Source organism: Rousettus aegyptiacus, unplaced genomic scaffold (genome assembly GCF_014176215.1).
Source record: "Rousettus aegyptiacus isolate mRouAeg1 unplaced genomic scaffold, mRouAeg1.p scaffold_m13_p_11, whole genome shotgun sequence".
Lineage (NCBI taxonomy): Eukaryota > Metazoa > Chordata > Mammalia > Chiroptera > Pteropodidae > Rousettus > Rousettus aegyptiacus.
Window position 1 is genome coordinate 39,956,311 of NW_023416286.1, and position 20,474 is coordinate 39,976,784.

The 20,474-nt window shown below is 31.8% G+C and overlaps 1 long non-coding RNA gene across 1 annotated transcript in view; it reads right to left on the reverse strand.

Annotated features, from left to right (window-relative positions):
• Nucleotides 1–276: 276 nt before the first annotated feature.
• LOC107504273 overlaps nucleotides 277–20,474 on the reverse strand; it is a 101,456-nt gene continuing 81,258 nt past the window's right edge. The window contains exon 3 of the long non-coding RNA XR_001595446.2: nucleotides 277–346. This is a non-coding gene — a long non-coding RNA (uncharacterized LOC107504273). The remainder of the gene's footprint in view (nucleotides 347–20,474) is intronic.

The window sequence follows — 20,474 nt, forward strand, 5'->3', positions numbered from 1 at the left end:
TGGTTAATAAGTTACACATTTTGTTCTAAAAAAGTATAATTTACATGCTATATGGCTTATCTATTTAAAGACACATTCTGTATTTATATTTTGTGTAGTGCCCCTTGACTTAAGATCCATTAATTTCTAAAGTCATAAAAAGTTGTTTTGAGGTTGAACAATTCTGAATTCTTATTTATAATTACACTTAATGTCCATGTTTCCCTACTGTAAAATAATTCATCAGTTCTTCATTAAACAAGCAAGAACTTTTTTAAAAAACTTACCTCATTCATGGATGAATGATATTGTGAATGTCTTTGTCTTTCAAGGGCAATTCTGCTTGTAACTCTCAGGAGTAGTAATTCTATAATCACAAGAAGATAAATATGTCCGAATACAGATTTTAATTGCAAAAAATGCACATATAAGAGATCGGTCCCTTTCCCAAACAACACACAAAGAGAAAAATAGAACATGGACTTTGACTTGAGAGGTTTGGGTGCAGTTGCATCCCATATATATTATAAATTACTCAACTCTTAAAACAATAATAATCGTATCAATTTATTAGGGTTATTTCAAATATGACATTAATATATGTAAACACCTTAAAAAAGCAAATATCTATCTAAGCAGGTATTTTCCATTATTTTGTAAATTATTTTATATTAGATTATAAAATCAATAAATTTTCATAATGAGAAACAGAATATATAGAAATTTATAAAACAGAATATTCCATCTGTAGCTCCAATGATATTGGTTTTATTTCAGCAATCAATACTTTATAACTATACTCAAAATACATAAAATTTTTACCTTATTTTATATACTTATAATTTTACAACAAGGATCTTTTCATATCATTAAAACTGGTAAAGTACCACTTTCAATGTTGCATATTTTTCTATTATTGAATACAAATTATTTCCTTTCCATTAACTTAGTATTAAAATTTTGTGTTTATAATTATACATAAGGGCTATATAATTCTTCAACAACTTCACACTTTTTTTGCCTCTTGTTTTTCTTTCTAAGATATATTTTTAAAGTTAGAATTATTTGGTCATAGCATATTAATATTTTATATTACTTTAAATGAATTGTCAAATGTCTTCCAAAAATATCTACTAATTCACGCTCCTATCAGCAGAATATTGTAGTGTCTTTCATGTTGTGCTCTCACTAATATTTTAAGTGAATCTTCGCTAACTAGAAAGGTAACAAGTAATAACTTTGCAATTATAATATTTATTACTCTGATTTCTAGTAAATTAAAACATTTATTTAGATATTTCTTCCTCTGAGTCATCCATGGATTTTTTCCCTCATTTATCTATTGCTGTCTCTTTGGCTGAATATGACTCCTTAAATATTAAGAATTTAAAATTGTTGTCTTATTTACAGCAAATAATTTATTTGCATTTTGACTGCTTTTTTGAAAATTTGTGTAATTTAAAATGTTTTATGTAATCATTAGTTATATTTTGAGATTTTTTTCCTAATCATTTTAATTTTAATATATATATAATGTAGAGCATAGAGAAGCTTTTCTTGATGCTCTTAGGGTTTTTGGCTTGGTCTCAAAATTAAACTGATAAAGAAGAATTAACAGGAGAAAAGCATACAAATTTAATTAAATTTGTACATATATGTGGGAGCTTTCACAAGAGAATGAAGACCTGAAGAAGTGACCAGAGCAGGTAAGCTTTTATACCTTTTAAAGAAAGAAACAAATAAATATGTGAAAAATTGACAAAACAAAGGAGTTTAGACCAGGGGTAGTAAAGGAATAAGTAACTAGGAAGATAAAAGTTACTTTAAAGCGATTTGTTTATATAGTCTTCTGGGCCCTAAATGTCCTGTCTTTGGTAATAAGGAGATCATCTTCCTCCTGGTACAGGAAGGGTACATTTCACATAAGAGTTTTATGACTTATTTCAGGGGAAGATAGTGAGGAACATAGGTCATTGACCTCCCTGTTTCTGCTCTCTTCTCAAACTCCTTCAGCTTAAGATATGTAATATGCCAAGGTATCATATATTCCATATATTTGGGGTGGCATGTCCCGAATACCATAACATAACAAATGGTTCAAAATGTATAAAGATAAAACAAACTTATTTCTACTAATTTCCTCCCAAATTAACAGCCTCTATTTTTTTCTCTAAACACTGTTTCATGAATAACCTTACAGGTTTATAGATGATTTAATTTTTTTGAAATGTGCTCATCCAAACAATAAATTGTAAAAACCTACATTTCTTTTTAATGTAGTCTTTATATCTTTGTTTTCATATTTGCTTATCTTCTAATCTCCTCTCCTTTCTTCATTGTCACCCAAAACTCTATCTCAGGTTACTTCTAAAACCACTTCTTAGATGTTTTCTCTCACTTAGATGAAGATATGTGTCACTGTAGTTTTAAAAAAGATGTTGGTATCATAGCAAAATCACATTTGTCCACAGACATAGTTCTACAACATTCCTTTAAAATTATTATATGGTATTACATAATAGAAATACAGGAGATGAGAGAAAATGGCGTAGTTGATAGAAGCTTTGTTCATCCCTCTTGCGCCCAAATCAAAGTTGTGACAGAAGCACAGAGCAAACAGCAAGGAAAGTTGCCTAGAATCTAGATGAACAGAAGTGCTACAACTAGGAAGATAAATAATTAATCAACCTGCAAGGGTAGAAGGTAGAAGGGGGTGAAGACACAACGTTGCCTGGTTCCAAGTGGTCAAGTAGGACAGAGTTTACAGAAGTGTCAGCGGCAGCTACAGATGCATCTTAAAGGGGCTTTGCCTACAAGCAGACTTTCATGGTAACAGACTTGTTCATTCTGAGCACCAGCGCCAGGTTGCTTGTACAGGGGGCACCAGGGACTTACAGGAAGATACTGAATTATTGGAGTGAGGGCTGGAGGCAAGGCTGTCTCCCGGGCAGAACTGCCAGTGGTATCCATTGTTCCTCTGTTGAGCCTTCCCCTTCCCAGTGTGCAGACTCAGTGCTGCCATAGCCGAGACAAAATCAAACTGGATAACAGAGGTCGTTCTGCCCAGAAGAGTCCCTGAAACTCTGCCACCTCCAACTTGTGGCCCCGCCCAAGCCATATCCAGGTGTGTCTTCAGTGAAGCTGGTGCTCCTTGCTGAGCAGCACCAAGACTCACACTGGAGACAGCTGACCTTGGTTTCTGGTGTGGTTTCTTGAGGCAATTTAGAGGAAATTTTTAAATAATAATAATAATACAAACTCCTGATACACTCTTGGAGCCAATGAATCAAAATTTTTAATGACTTTAGAGGTTATTAAATCCAACTTTCATGATGCCCAAGTTTAAAAAAATCTTAGATTCAAGCTTCCTAAGTGATCGTCCCATAGACTGTTGATGTCACACTTGGCTCTAGAACTCACACTTCTCAAGTCTTAGCCCAATGATATTTTATTTCCTCCATACTGTCATTTTTAGTATAACATGAGAATTGATGGAATGAGAATTAAAATATGTAAATTAAGTAATTACAAACAAAAAATATTAAAACAATTTTTCCAAAATTGTCCATAAATTAAATACCAACTTGCTAATTTTCTAACACCTCCACATCAGCTCATTTTTGTAAACATGAATGTCTACAATTAGGAAATTTTATGTCATGAAAACTATTGTGTGGAATAAGCCACTCTAACTATAATGAGTGTATTTTTTAGTCTCAATTTCAACTCATGGCATTTTGTGACTTTTTCTCAGACACTCTTCACTCTATTCCATTCCATTTAAATTTGCTTATCCATAGAAATTTTATCAAATATGTGAAAGGTAATGATTGGAAGAAACATTTTTATTTTAGAAAAAAATACATTTGAATTAATTGGAAACCAAAATGTTAACAGTTGTAGACTTGCTGTTGAGTAAGTGAGAAGATTATATTGACTGCAACTAAAGGAAGTGCGCAAACATCATACTTAATCCACCTGTTTCTACTAAGAATGTTTTTAATTAACTTTTTTTTAAATATGAAAATTCATGACAGTGATCCCAAGTAAACTATAAATTTTGTTTCTAATTACTAAATTTGCTTATGGAAAGAATTTTTCAGTTCTTATGAACCATATGTAATTTATCACTTTGAAATAAATTAAAACACTGTTTAAAGTAACTCAGATGTATACATTTACACACATGCATGCACACACAAGTATGCGTGCGCACACACACACACACACACACACACGCAAGTTCATTTAAATCTTGATGGCAATAATCCCCTTTTACTCTCTGTTAATGTTGAGGTATGAAAGCTACTTATTACTAGACAGATTAAAATTTTATCCCCCCTTCTTCTATGTTTATCAATTTAGGAAGTAATTGTTTTAAGTCCAACAGAAAAAAAAAAGAAAGAAAAAAAAGATGAGAAGTGGATGCATGGTGGGGTAAAGAGGTCAGGAAAGAAATATGTAAAATTATAGTACTTCTGTGTTTCTGACTGCTGGTCACAGCTAGAAATTGTCTAGAGAGAGGTATCACTTGTGAAATTAGCCAAGTGGAAAATAATTAGTTTCATTAAAAATTGCAATGATGAAAGAGTATCTACCTACTATCAAATATATTTTTAAGCAACTAAACTGGGAGCATGGCTCTGGTGTTATACTCATCACAGGCTGGACATTGTGTCATGTTTTGTTTAAACTGACTTAGAATTTAATTAAAGCATTCGCAGAGCATTAAGTATCAAAAAAGTGGTATCTCTTTCTTTATTCCCCAACCAAGGCTTTTATTTTAAAGGTTATGAAAGGAATTGTAGAGGTATATGGTGGTGGTCCAGTAAAGAGGACTCCTAGCAGATGGAACCACTGGCCCTGGGAGACTGTTCTTCCCACAGCTCAGGGAATATTCTGTTGCCCCAACTAAGTCACCCGTCTGTGGTCACATAAATGTTGCTGTCCTGCCCAGATAATCTCTAAGAGATTTTGAAGATTAGAGAATGATGCTACTGATATAGAAAATCATAATGGCCTCTAAAACTCTGGGGTCTTTAAAGTTTGCTATACTTATGGCTTCTGTTAAAACATAAAAATTAAGAGCCAACTCTCATATCATCACAGGTTCTAGCTCAAGTATTTAAATTATAGTATTTCTTACTTGATCTTTGCTTATACCACATAAACTTCTAGGTGCTTTGGAATCAAGTTAATATCATGTTTGATGCTCATTCTTCACAGTGACTCTACTGTGATCTTCCTAATTCTATTCCTATAGTTTTAACCTCAATTTTTCTAAAGGTCTTGGTCAAAGCTGACCTTTGTTTATAAAACCATGATTTTCAAGTAATCCTTAATTCATTATTTTAGTAAAAGCAAAAGGTTTATGTCAACCAGTAACTTCAAACACCATGATAAGAAGGCTTGTCAGGGCTCAAAGTTGGAGAGTGCTTTGATGAACAAAAATATCTTTCATTAAGCATGGAGAGTACTGTGGCATGTAATTTCCATCTCTATGTTGTACTTTCTTTCAAATCTCTACTGAAATAATGTGCTACAGTTATAGCTAACCAAGATATATCTAAGCTTAGTTGCCTATTTTTAAGCATTGCTGCATAAAGAAATACAATAACAATTTTTTCCATGACAACCTTAAATACTTTTGTTTTACACCCACCATTACTAGGTCCCATCCTCCTTTCTGTCTTACTTAATCCTGCTACCCTTTCACTAAACCACCCAGTAGTCTATGTCTTTAACTAGTTCATTTAACTAGTTTATCTACAAATCAGGCCATTAAACAAGGTTTAAAATGTCAATTTACTTGAGTAATACTACTTTCCATATCATTGTGGAGTCAATTCGATCAAACCATCCAGTGTAAAGATACAGATCAGTGATTAAACTAGTCAAAATAAGCAAATATATTATGGTCATTTCATGCCGATAGAAATGATCTCAGAAAATGTTAATTAGCAGTGATTCTATGACACAAAGTAAAAGAAATGTTAATACACTATGTACTCATTCTGCTGTTCTGCTTTGGTTGATATTTATTCTTAAGTATGCATGGTCAGTGTTGTTTCTATGGTCAAGTTGTTTATTTTGAAACATTTATCTAACAAGCCTCAACAGTAGAAAAGTAGGATATGTTTGCATAAAGAAAATGCAAACAGCATGAAAGACCAATGCATCAAAAAGCTGATTTAATAGTAGATGTTATTCAAAATAAAAATAAATCCTGAATAGAACTTTTTATAATACTCTCATGCAACTATCTTTCATTTTTATACAAATATATCAATAAAATGCAAGTTTTTAAAGAATTCATATGTATATATAATTGCTGATTCACTTACTAAAGCTTAATCTCTTCCTTATATTTTCGATTAAGAAAGAAAAATATAGGATTTTTAATATTTATGTCTCATTCCTTCTGAGATACGAGTATTCCACTATGGAGACCCTTACCTTAGTAAAACTATTAATTATGTAACGTGTTTATTTTCAGGAAATAGCATAGGTCATGAAAAAGTATACTGGATGATTTCTGTTGGCTAATGGCTACTATCTAAACTCAAGTCTCTTCAGACATCCTCCACAAACCACAGATCAACAAGGTGAGCAAATAAAACCATACAAACTTATACATATACTGAATAACTAGGATACAGAAGACACTATAAACTTCAACTTACATACTAATTGGGAAATAACTGTCTGAAACTATTAGAGACACTCCTGAACTGCTATTAGAATGATTGGCAGCAAGAGACTGTAGGAAAAACAAGAGAAGGCAATAAAGGCTTCACATTGTTTCAATACATGTAAAATCACCCTTGGTAAAAGTTATAGTCTTATTTGGAAATACTGAAAATGGTTATCGAGACAGTTCTAGGATAAGCTCAATTAATCTCCAGTGGAAAAAAAATCAATCAATCTGAAAATGGATCGAGGTGAAGATGGGCTGAGATGGGTCATGGGGAAATTTTCTGGAATGATGATAATGTGCTGTATCTTTAATTGACAGCTCGGTTACATAGTTGTGTGTATTTGTCAAAATTCGTTAAATGAGATACTTGATATCAGTACATTTTACTTCATATAAATTTTACCTAAAAAATTTACACATATATTGAACTCTTGTTAAGGATAACAACCCCAAAGTAGTTAGGGGTACCATGCATTGATCTTAGCAATCTACCAGTACATGTATCCAGAAAGAGAGAAGAGAAACAGAGAGATAAGGTAAAAGGAAGGAGAATTTTGTAATGAAGGAAATACAGTATAATGTTAATTGTAGAATTAAATTGTTCATAATATTTTCCATATAATTATTTTAACTTTTATATGTTTAAAATTTTTCCTAATAAAGTATTTAAAAAGTTCTGCATTATACTGTACTTGCATAAGACTTATTTTTAATACATAACAAATGCTAAAAATTATTAACCATGATAAACAAAGTTTTCTACATATCACATGAGTTTATGGGAAAGATGCTCTTATATTAATATCTATTAATTTTGGAAAACTGAGCTAAACTCTAAAAGTTGTAGCACTTCCTATGAGGATCAGTAACCCTAAAATTTTTCTACTTTTTTTGTAATTATGATATTGTGAGAATGCAGTGATGTACAGTAATATTTTTTTCTTTAACTCACTTAATATGTATCTATTTAGTGCCTAAAATAATGTGCCAGATACTTTGCAAAGCGCTAAGAATACAATAGTGAATATAATACGGAGAGAATTCCTATAGAATGTCAGTATAATGGAGGAGGGACAAATTAAGCATTCAAGGATAATGAATAGTCTAAATATTCTGGTCCCCAACATGCATAATGCTAGTGAGGTACATTACAGGACACATGTCAATTCAGATAACAATTTTATCTCTACATCTGAGTAATCACTAAGGAAGGTGCAGCTAAAGCAATGGGAAACGGTACCTTTAGTCTTCTGTTGGTAGAAATTTAGATTAGCAAATCATCTTACCAAGAGCTGAGCTAACTTGTGTCGAAAGCAATATAGCACAACAATTAAGAGCCTGGTTCTAGATTGCTTCATCTAGCACACTAGAAGTTTATCATCCTTGTCAAATTATTAAAACTCTTGATGCTTCAGTTTCTTTCTTATAAATTGAGAATTATAATAGAATCCATCACAGATGACTTTCTGGGGAAAAAAAAAGAATTGAATTCATGTGAAGTGCTTAGAGTAGTTCTTGGTATATAGTAAACATGCCATGAATGTTGACCACTACGATTATGTGGTCACTGACTCTTTGATCGGATTCTTTTTCTCTTGCAGGAAAGGTTAAAAACTTTTCTTTTTTCAGTGAACAATTTTCTCCAAATATAATTAAGAAAGTTAAATATGAGTAAGCAACCAGCAAGAAAACAGAATTCTATTCACTGTTGAAATGGAGAGATTTGCATGAAGAGAGTAATTTTATGGGAAAGAAGAAGGGTACCAGAGACTAGTAACAGCAGCAGCCTTAACCACTTCTAAGATTTTAGGAGCGCATGTAGGACAGAGTATTACTGAAGGCCATTGCTGGACCCCTGGAGGACGGACTGCCTGGATGGGGATGTAGGTGCAGAGGACCATCGCCAGTGTCAGGGTTTCAGTGTACAAAACAGAGAGACAGCACATATGATTTCCCACAACAGACCAAAGCCACCCAAAACAAGTGAGGAGATAGCTTCAGAGATGTAGGGATTACTCACCCAGGTTCAGAGCAAAGAAGGGAAATATGGTGAGTGGATTTGGGGTAGCGAATGGAGAAAAACCAGCATGGCAACATTTTTTCATAGAGACCACACAGAAATTTGACAAATGGGTCACATTAAGAAATTTATCATTTTCATTGCCATGTTGAGCACTTCAATAACAGTAAGAGAAAAGCTCTGTAAGAAAAGACAATCTTGGAGAATTCAGTGTTTGTGCATTCAGAATTTACTATTGCTTTATGGAAAACTTGGCGATATATCTGTTACAAACTTGGCTTCACCTCTGCACAAGCCCATGCCCTTTTCTTGACAAAAAATTATTTACTACTAGTTTTTCTATTCTATATTTTTCAATAAAAACATTCCATAAACAATACTATGGAATCTATGGACACAGAGTAAACAAAGACCAAAAAAATTACCCAAATAATATTTTCATGGTGATTTCCAAATATCCTGGTGAACCCTATTTTTGCTACTTAAAGATAAAAACGATCTTTTATCTAAATAAATTTTTAGCCACAATAAAAAGTTATTTTAGCTCTGATTCTCTAGAAATAGATTTTGGGGGCGGGAACGTGATGTTCACTCTCTCTCTCACTCGTGCTCTCTCCCTTTTTCTCTTAATCCAAAAACAGATTTAGGTATCTATAGTTAAAGGCAATGCCAAATTTTCTCCAATTACCTAAACGTCACTTCCTATAGGCAATCCTGAAAAGTCTTGAAGGAAGTTCGAACGTGCTTTCGCTTCACATTTGATTTTTCTTTTCATTATACTATACCTAAATAAGGCTTTTTTATTTGCAAAAAGCTGGTAATTTTCTTCTATCACCTTTATTCTTTTTTAAATGTTTGCAAGTGTCATGGTCTCGTGGAGTTATTACTTAGGGTTTATTCACAAAAGAAGCTTAGGCTCATTTTCAGAATAATAACAAAAAATAATTTTCTCATATAAATCTTTAAATATAATCATAATCTGCAATTAGTCTAGCTATAGCTATTTGTCAACAACTATGAATAGAGTCATATAACCTCCATTGTAAGATTTATTGCTTTTAGTCTTAGGGAAAAACTTTTGTTCTACTACTAGTCTTCATATTGTTCTAAAATATTTTCATTACTATTTTTATTGGTTTAATTTTTGTATTTCTAATTTTTTATTTGTATAGAGAAATATTTCTTGTGGAAATACATATTTTGAAATTGATACATTTGAAAAATATGAATGATGAAAAACACTGTAACTATAGTTATGCATGTCCAAAGATTTTACCAATCACCCAACAAATTTTTCTCTACTTACATGTTATGAAGCCAAATTTTCACTGTAAATTTCCATAACTTATATCCTACTTTATATTTCTATTTATTTATTTTTCTTCCTTCCAGAGTGCAAGTTTAAAAAGAGCAGAATCTTATAATTCTTGTTTACTACTCTGCTCCCATTCCCCAGCACTTTCCTGATTCCAAATGGGCATTAAGTAAATATTTATGAAGGTATGCATGCCAAAAAAAAATGATGTGATTGAGTGCTCGCAGTATAATAATTTGAGGAAGATCATTTTTTTGAGATTTAATAGTTTTATTAAAAATATATTTTAGAAAAACAAAGAATGTCCCAAGGAGGCTCATGGGGAAGGACAAAGTATGCCCCAAGGAGGCACATGGTTCTAGCACTGTAACCAACACAAAGGGGCCAAAACGGCCAAAAGGGCAAAAAGGCAGTAAAAGATAACCAAAAAGAGAACCCAGAAGGGGGAAAAAAAGGGAGATCAGAAGGGCAAAGGGAAGAAGATAATTTTTTAAGCAACCCAAAGTAAATAAACACTAGTTCATAAACTGACACAGCATTTAAAAAAATATATAAGCTCATGTATATAAGGTCACAAATAATATTTTTGAATGGTATCAACAAAATGAACTCTCACTTCAGTATCAACCCTATTTGCTTTGCACAGACTGGGGTACTAACAACACTAGGTTATCTTATACAGCATCAAAATAACAAAATATGAAATTATCATAAAAGCTCAAGTTACATATAATAGCTCAATATTCTGAGTCTTTTTTTTAAGAACAATAAGACAAGAAAAAAATAGAAAATAATCATGATTTCCTCATACACAGCATGATCAACTTTTAATAACATCAAAGTTTAAAAGATCATTCTCCATATTTTCTAACATAATTTGTGCTGCATAAAAACAGAGTCACTTTAAAATGGAGTAAAAGCTGCCATCCCCAAAGAACTACCTTACACATCTTATGCTTAAAATTTTGGAATGTTAAAACAAGGCAAAATAACCTTTGGACTGGGCCTAAAGCAGCACTATATCCCTCCCCAAACTGAAGCAAATATTATGACTACTGGACGGCTGGCCGTAGTACTGACAATTTAAAACATTCTTTAGAATTAGCATCACTATGTTAGCTTGTCTGCATTTATAAAATACCTCTCTTCTGTTGATGTAATTGTTTCCCTTCATTTTGTAACGATTCCCTTTCCCTTTCTCATAAATACATACCCATTGCCTTTGCCTCCTAATTGGAATGCTATACAGTTTCTGCCTGAATCAGTGCTTCCTAAATAGCTATTCAAATAAATGCTTGTTGTCTCTCACTTTGTCTTTTTATTTATAGGTTAACGATGTAAAATATGTTGTGTCAATAGTGTGATTCCATGTAATCCAGGTATACTGTCATGTGTCACAATTTGAGGAGTAAATCTATGAGTGACTTTCCAGCTCTAACACTCTCTGAGTTAATAATTCTAATTCTTTAGTAATGAACTTGTCATGTAAAATCAAAGAGGCCCAAAAAAGAACCACTTAGATTCGTGGCTTAAGTACATATATATTTTCAAAACTTAGAGAAAACAAGTTGTTGAATTAATTAACTATAATGTTTTAGAGTTTATTAAAAACACTTAATATCTGATCACAAGTGTGTACACCTTAAGCGGTATCTCACGTTAGCTTTTGTGGCTTATATTTAATTCAAACCATAATAGCCTTTGCTATGCTATAGAGCTGGCTTTGCAAAAATAAAACAAAATAAATCTAATATTAAATCATTTCACATCACACAGGGGATCTAGGGAGATAAAAAATGTTTATGTGTTACATTTCTATTTGAAGATTTCATAACAGCAAAGCATTTAAAATTATTCTTTTGAATAAAACACAAAATAATAGAAAGTTATTAAAGAAGTGGCTGAAAACTATTAGCTAATTCTTGAAAAATGAAGAAATATTTCACTACAAATGAAGGAAATTAGTTATTTAAAAAAGCAACATTAGTAACAAAAAACAACTTTCTATATAGGTTCAAATTTTCCAATTAAATTAAGAATAAAAGATTGTGGACAGGACTTCTGCTTTTGAGAAGCTAAAGTAGACGTATTTTCCCTATTCTTTCTGTTAAGTACAACTAAAAACTCTGGACACAGGTGTAAGAAGACATTGAACAAGAGAGAGAAAGCAGACAGCTAGGGACCTCAGGACACGAAGAACCACATGGTAGTGAGTTCCTTGAGTTTTCTTTTGTCCCACATAACTCAAACTTGGAACTGAAAAACTTGGACACTCAGAAATACCAATGTGCACCTACTAAAAAAGCCCCAACAAAGGTCTGCTGTCATTGTTACCATGAGAGTTGCAGATTTCAACACCTCCCTCAACAGCTGATAAAACAAGCAGACGAAAAAATCAAGGATATAGAATAATTCAACATTATCATTAAACAAAACAACCCAACTGAATTTTATAGAACATTCCACCCAATAACAACAGAATACACATTCTTTTCAAATGTCCAAAGTATATATACCAAGATAGATCATATCCTAGGCATTAAAGAAAATATCCAAAAAGTTAAAATAATGGAAATCACAAAGAATGTGTTTTCTGACCACAGTGGAATTAATAAAGGAAAACAACAGAAAAATCTTTAGACACATGGAAATTTTTTTTACATAATTGATGACAAAAAAAATAGTTAAATGGAAAGTCTCATAAGAAATTTTAAAAAATACACTGAACTGAATAAAAATTAAATTAAACATATCAAATTTTGTGTGATATAGCCAAAACAGTGCTGGAGGAAAATTTATACTACTTAATGCATGTATTTTTAGAAGTCTCAAATAAGTATTCTAAGTTCCCACCTCAAGAATTTAGAAAAAGAAGAAATAAGCCTAAATAAAACAAGCATAAAGAAGAATAAATATCAGATCAAAAATCGATAAAATTGACAACATAAAAACAAGAGGAAATCAATGAAATAAAAGCTGAGTTATTGAAAAGATTAATAAAATTGAAATCTCTCTAATAAAACTGTCAACGAAAAAAAGACAAAAATTTTTAATACCTGTACTTAAACACAGGATATAATTGCATCAATAGGCTAATAAGAGAATACTACAAAAAAATTCTACATTCATTAACTTGACAACTTAGCAGAAATGGATCAATGCCTCAAAAAACACAAACTTCCGCAACTCATGTAATTTTAAAAAAAGATTACTGGAATTGCCCTATAACTACTAAGGAAATTAAATTCTGAAATTTAAAACTCAAAGGAAAAAAAAAAACAAAACTTCTAGCCCCTAATGATGTCATTGGAGAATTATATTCAATATTTAAAGATTAAGTAACACTAATTCTACACAATCCTTTCCAGAAAATAGAAGAGAAGGAAACTTTCCCAATTCATTTTATGAAGCCAGTACTACCTTTATAATAAAACTAGAAAAAGAGAGTACAAAAGCTAAAATTACAGACCACTATCTTTCTTTCATGAATGTAACCAAAATTCTTTTAAACAAAATATTAACAAATAGATTTCAGCAATATAGAAAAAAGTATTATACATTATGACTAAGATGAACTTATTTCACAGATGTAAGGCTGGCTCCATATTAAAAAATTAATTAATGTTATCTAATATATTTATAAGCTAAAGACGAAAAAGCATATGATTATATCAATAAATGCAGAAATGGATTTGACATAATTTAACACATATTCATAATAAAAATAGCAATGAAGTGGAACTTCTTCAACTTGATAAAGAACATCTACAAAAAACCTACAGCTAACATTATAGTTAACAATGAAAGACTGAACACTTTCTTGCTGAGGTCAGGAAGACAAGGATGTCCACTCTTACCACTCTTGTTCAACATAAATGTTGAAGTCTGTCAAATACTATAATACAATAAGAAGATATAAAAGAAATGTAGGTTGTAAAGGAAGAAATAAATCTGCTCATATTGGCAGATGACATAATTGCCTAGGTAGAAAGTCCAAAAGAATAAAAACAAAAACAAAAGCACTCCTAGAATCTATAAGTGAGTTCAGCAAGATTGCAGGACATAAGATAAACATAGAATGTTGTACACTTGAAATTAACATAATGTGATATGCCAATTATACCTCAAGAAAAAAAGATGAACATAGAAAAATAAATTTTGTTTTTATTTATTAGCATTGAACACACAGACACTAAAATTAAAAATATATTATCATTTATAATTGATAAATATATGAAATACTTTGGTAGAAATATCTCAAAGCATGTACAGGACTTGTATGCTGAAAACTAAACAATGCTGACAAAAGAAATCAAGATCTAAACAGAAAAATATACCATGCTGGTGAACTGGAAAACAACATAGTAAAGATATCTCTCTCCCCAAATTGATAGGTTTAATGCACTTTCTATCAAAATCATAGAAAAAATATTTTGTGTGTGTATAGACAAGACTTCTCTAAAATTTTATGTCAAAATAAAGGAACTTCAATAGTTAAAACAACTTTTAAAAATAAGAATATATTGGGTGAAATCAGCTACTGATTTAAGATGGTATAGCTACTGTAATCAAGACTGTATGGTATTGGTAGAGAGATGGACACATAAATTGTGGAACAGAATAGAGAACCCATAAATAGACCCAAATAAATACGCCCAATTGATTTTTTACAAGGTACAAAAACAACAAAATGAAGTAAAAATAGACTCCAACAAATGATGCTAGAGCAATTGGACATCCGTAAGCAAATAAATGAAACTTGAACTAAATCTCACATCTTATAAAAAAATTAACTCGAAATGGTTCTTATATATAAGTGTAAAATGTAAATCTACAAAACTTTTAGAAAAAAAATTGAAAATAATCTTTGGAATCCAAGGCTAGGCAAGGAGTACTTTAACTTAACACCAAAAACAAGATTCATAGAAGGAAAAGAATGATAAATTAAACTTCATATTAATTCAAGATGGTTGTTCTGTGAAAGACCCTGTTAGGAGCATGACAAGACCAACTAGAGAGTGGGAGGAAAGCATTTGTAAATCACATATCTGACAAAACAGTAGTACCTAAAATATTATATCTGTCTATCTATATATCTATCATCATATGCATATGTACCTATGGTCTATATAATTATATATCTATAGATATATCTATAGATGTTTATGTAATTATTTTTCAAAACCCAACAAATATATATATACATAAAATATTTTTTTAAAAATCTAACTTGAGAAAGAGCCAAACACATATCTCCAAAAAGGATATAGATATGGCAATAAGCATATGAAAAGATTTCTGATGTTACTATGTATTGGGTAAATGCTAATTAAAAGTACCAGAGAATATTATTACACAGAAATCAGAATGGGCAAATATTAAAAATAGTGACAGCACTAAATGCTAGTGAGTGTGAAGAAACTGGATCACTCTTATGCTGCTAACAGGAATGTAACATGATGGTGGTGGAAATGTGTAATGGTATATAGCCCCTCTAGAAAACAGTTTGGTAGTTTCTCAAAAAATTAAACATGTGACTGCCTTATAACTCAGCAACTGTACTCTTGGACTTTGTACCAGAGAAATGAAGACATGTTCGCACATAGAGAAAAGACCTATTTACAGATATACATAGTATTTTTATTCATAATTGTCAAAAAATCAAAACAAACCAGATGTCCTTCAATGTAAGTTATGATTAAACTGTGGTACATTAATATTATAAAATATTATTGTGTAATAAACTATTGATACATATAACAACCTGTATACATCTCCAGAGAATTATAGAATAAGATGAATCTAATTTTGAATTTGCATACTGTGTAATTTGCATACTGTATGATTCAATGTATATTTTATTCTTTAAATAACAAATTTGTAAAAATTAAGAATAGATTAGCTATTGCCAAGGATTAAGAAAGGAGTGGAGGAAGGAGAAAAGTAAGTGTTGTTATAAAAGGATAACATGAGATATTCTTATGATGACAGAAGTATTCTGTATTTTGATTCTATCAATGTCAATATACTGCTTGTGATACTGCATAGTTTTACAAGTTGGGGGTGATAATGATGTGTCAATGTAGTATCATCAATTGTAACAAATGTGCCACTCTGGTGGGAATTGTTTAAAATGGGAGAGGCTATGCATGTATGCTGGCAGAGTGCATGTGGGAAATCTCTGTATCAAGAAAAAAAAAGTTAGGAGAAGGAGGAGAAGGGGGAAAAAGTAGAGGAGAAGAAGGAAGAGGAGGAGAAGAGAAAGGAGAAGGAGAAGGAGTAGGAGATTGTGCACAAAATGGAATTTTGTTTTGTTTATTTATTTGTTATAAAGACACACTAAACATGTCTCATAACAGTCAATCAAACAAAAAGAAATAATCTGATACTTTGAGTTAGTGGTGTTTATATAAATAAGGAGTGTAGCTAATTTTTACTTTTTTGTGGGCTCTAGGTACTCAAGGAAATAATTCTTTGGCCTAACATTATGTATGCAAAGCTATCTCTAACTGATATCTAAGCAAATAATGTTAAATTTGAATAGAATTTCTAAAATGTCCAAGCAGTTGAAGAATATCCACACAGATTATATCTTAATAGAAATATCAAAGGAAATTAGTTTGATGAGTTAATTAATATGACTTCTAATTGGTCTATCAATTTTTATATAGGCAATGAGTGTTTTTAAGTATTTTAAAACACTAGTTAAATAGTGTTTTATTAAGTAATTTAACCATTCTCTCATCAGTCTTGTTTATACGACTTCCTTTGGAAGGAAATACATATATTTATCCTTAAAAAGAGAAAACTTAAACTTTAAACAAATCTGTTTAAATTGTCACAAATGTTGATTTTCACATGAAATTGTTACAGAATCTTACAAATATTAGACATTGGAAGTCAATTAATGTGTGAGAAGTGTTTCTAGTATCTTTATTTGATAAAAAAAAAGCTATTGCTCTATCTTTCAGAGTTTCAAAGAGGATCAAAGGCAATGATGCAATTTAAGAAGCTTTACAACTATAAAACTTTGTATGTATGCAGTAACTTTTACCATTGGTAATAAGTATTAGTATTTCACAGTGGTGATTTGATTTTGAACATCAGTCTCCCTGAAATTCACTATATACCATTTTAAATTTAATGCAACCTGTTTAAGTTGCCTTTCACAATCTATAAAACAAGTCTGTTTTCTCCCTTTTTCGGTATGCTTGGTGACATAAGCAGCAGCTATGATTTTAAACTTAATCTACCCATTTAAATAAATGGAACTAATATCTCTGTAAATTCTTAGCTCACTTTAAATCATGGTAAAAAAAAAATGTAAAACCATCATTGTGTTTGTTTAAGCACTGGCTCAATGCACTTTAATGCTGTCATTTCTCTACCTGGACTTGGCTCATTCAATTTAATCTCTTAAGTGTTAAAGAACAAATCGTAATTAAAAGAGGGGTGGGAAGGGTTCATTTTAGAAGACTATTTCTTGGATACAATTGAGTGATTAGAATGACCTCAATATGGTGGCTTTCATTTGTTGCCGAGAAACAAATATTTTTGTGTGGCACATATACAAACTCAGCTCTGCAAACCCTTAATGTGAACAGCCTCCCTGGAAGCTAGGAGTAGTTTTTGTTGTCTTTGCAATTGGATGACAGGGAGTAGAATCTGAACTGAAAACAAGAGCAGGGAAGTTTAAAGTTGACGTTGCTGTCACCTTACCATGTGAGGTTAGCTCACCAGAAATCAATAGTCAAGATTCCAACATACTTTCTTTACACACACAAACATACAAAAACAGAGAGAGAGAGAGACAGAGAGACAGACAGAGAGAATAACATTCTGGAAAATTTTAAGAAAGAACAAGGTATGGTTTATTTGGATTTAGAATATCTCCTCCCAAAAATGAAATTTTCTCATTGCGAGACTTATGAACAATGAGAATTTGGTTTCCTGTAACATCAACAGTGTCTTGCCTTTTGAACACACAACACAGAATCCAAGATGTAATCATTAAAATAATGTGTTTATTTCATAAAGAGAGGCAATCTATTGGGTAAATGGGTAGATTAAGTGGGAAAACACACAACACAGAATCCAAGATGTAATCATTAAAATAATGTGTTTATTTCATAAAGAGAGGCAATCTATTGGGTAAATGAGTAGATTAAGTGGGAATTATAAACACATCTCAGAAAGAACATTAATGTTTATTTAATATTTCCTTTTTCAAATTACGGAAAAATGACATTCATATTATGATTGTGGTATAGTGATTATATAGCCCTGTTTCCAGACAGAATTCCAAAAATGGAAATTAAGCTGTTCATTCTTCCTGTTCTCAATGATCTCTAAGAAAAGAGTTTGCAAACCTTCTTCATCAACCTATTCCTTGGTTTCACAAAATAGATATATATTTTTTTCCCAGCTATTCCTTGCTTCCAGTAGAATATTTAATCCAATCTATTTGCCATGAGACTGCCATGCTTTCTCAGCAGATAAAATATATATCCAGGTGCCATTGACTTTGGACTTACCTATGTGACTTTACTTTGACCAATAAATATAGGTGGAGGTGACAAATACATCAGCTTAAAGTAGAAGTGTGGGATGTTTTTTATTTCATTTTTGTAATTCTGTCCTTTGACAGGAGAAATGGCCTATCCTACATAGGGTGTAAGTCTTCATTCTGTGTCTCCAAGGACATGTAGAACAAATCTCAACCTGGAAAAGAGCCCAGAAGGACCCCAGAGGACGCAGTAGAGCTATCTAATGACCAGGTAACAGGAGGTAGTATAGCCAGGGTGCTGAAATCAATCAGCCTTGTTTCAAATCTTGGTTATATTACTCAACTACATTGTGACCTTGAATGAGTTAGCTGACTCTTGACTCTCAGTTTTTCATGGATATATTCAATTTAAGAATGCTCTACCAACAAACTATTGTGAATTTATGCACCTTTGTCTAGCTAGAATGTGGCTCAGAGTGAACACTCAAAATTTATCATTTTTATTCTTCCTTTGATTACTCCCCTTTACCTTTACCTCTATGCCCAGACCAGGAACGTGGCCCAAGCAAAGATGGAAGGCAGCTGAGTAAAAACTAGTATTAACATTAGTGTTGATGAAAAGTAAAAATGTTAGATAAAATAGTTTGATTAGTCAAAGTCTATGTCATCTGGTACTTTTAAAGAGTAACAAAGTTATGATATTGTATTTGGGGTTCCCAAAAATTTGCCCTTAGAATATGAATGCTAGAGCTTGAAGGTATATAACTGATGACTTAGTCTGATCACTGCCTTTCAAGAATGAGAGAATTGAGGCCCAAAGAGATGAACTGTCTTTCCTCAAATTAGTTAATGGCAAATCTGTCATTTAAATGAATAAAATAGTTTTATAAATGAGAGCTGGAAGTTCACTTTGTCATATTAAGAATATACTTCCTGTCTTGGCATTCTTTTCCCATAATAGTGGAATGCCTATATCCCAGAGCGTATCTTTTTTTTCTCTCACAGAATAGTATGCAAATATTATCTTCATAAGAAAGGTTTGAAACTTATGAACAAGGATATGTTGTTCACCAAGAAAACATGTTTAGTACTATTTCGTGTGAAATCTAACTGCACTCTTACAAAAGACGCTCAGTCGAGGGTCAGCCTCTTTGCAATCCATGTGATTTTTATATGTCATCTATGCATCTATTGTTTTTATTGTTAAAGTGACAGATTCACTGTTTAAACACAAATTTGCCCAGTTTTCAAAGCCTTAAGCTTTTAGGAACAAGTAAAAAGACAGGGTTTGCAATAACTAAGAGCAGCAATTCTCAAATTTTTTTCCTTTAAAAAAAAATGTTTCTAGCCATGTGATCTTCAGTGAGATACAGGCTCTTTGTACCACCTGAACTCTTTGCCACAGTCGAAAGAAAGAAACAAAAATAACATCAGTAGCATTATAATGGAAAGCAATTTTTAATAAGACTTCCATGTGGTAGCTAAAAAGGATAGAGAAAAATGAAAATAAAAGGGAAAATAAAAGGGTAAAAAATAAATAAAAAGGAATAAATGCAAGGAGAGAAAAGTAAAAAAAAAAAAAGTAAAGAGGATAAAAGAAGACTATAGAAGATTAGTGCCTGCTTAATCTTTTCATGACCCACAGACATACCATACCTGCTAATCATGTAATCAGACCTTAAATCAGTCTTAGTTTTGGCCCACCCTAAAGTCCTAAGCCACGTCAATACCAAACTTTACCTAACCAATTCTCAAGAGGCAATTCTTTGGCAATTTGCTTTGCTTTGCTACATAATAAAGACCCTCCCATGTGATCCTTTACCTACTTCATGCAGACCTGCCTATGAAAAACAGTAGACTGAGAAAGAAGTGGTTCCACCAAGCAGGGTGGCTTCCATACCTCTCCTGCAGCTCTTCTCTAAAGTAACACTGGTCAAGAAGAAAGTCTAGAAATTCA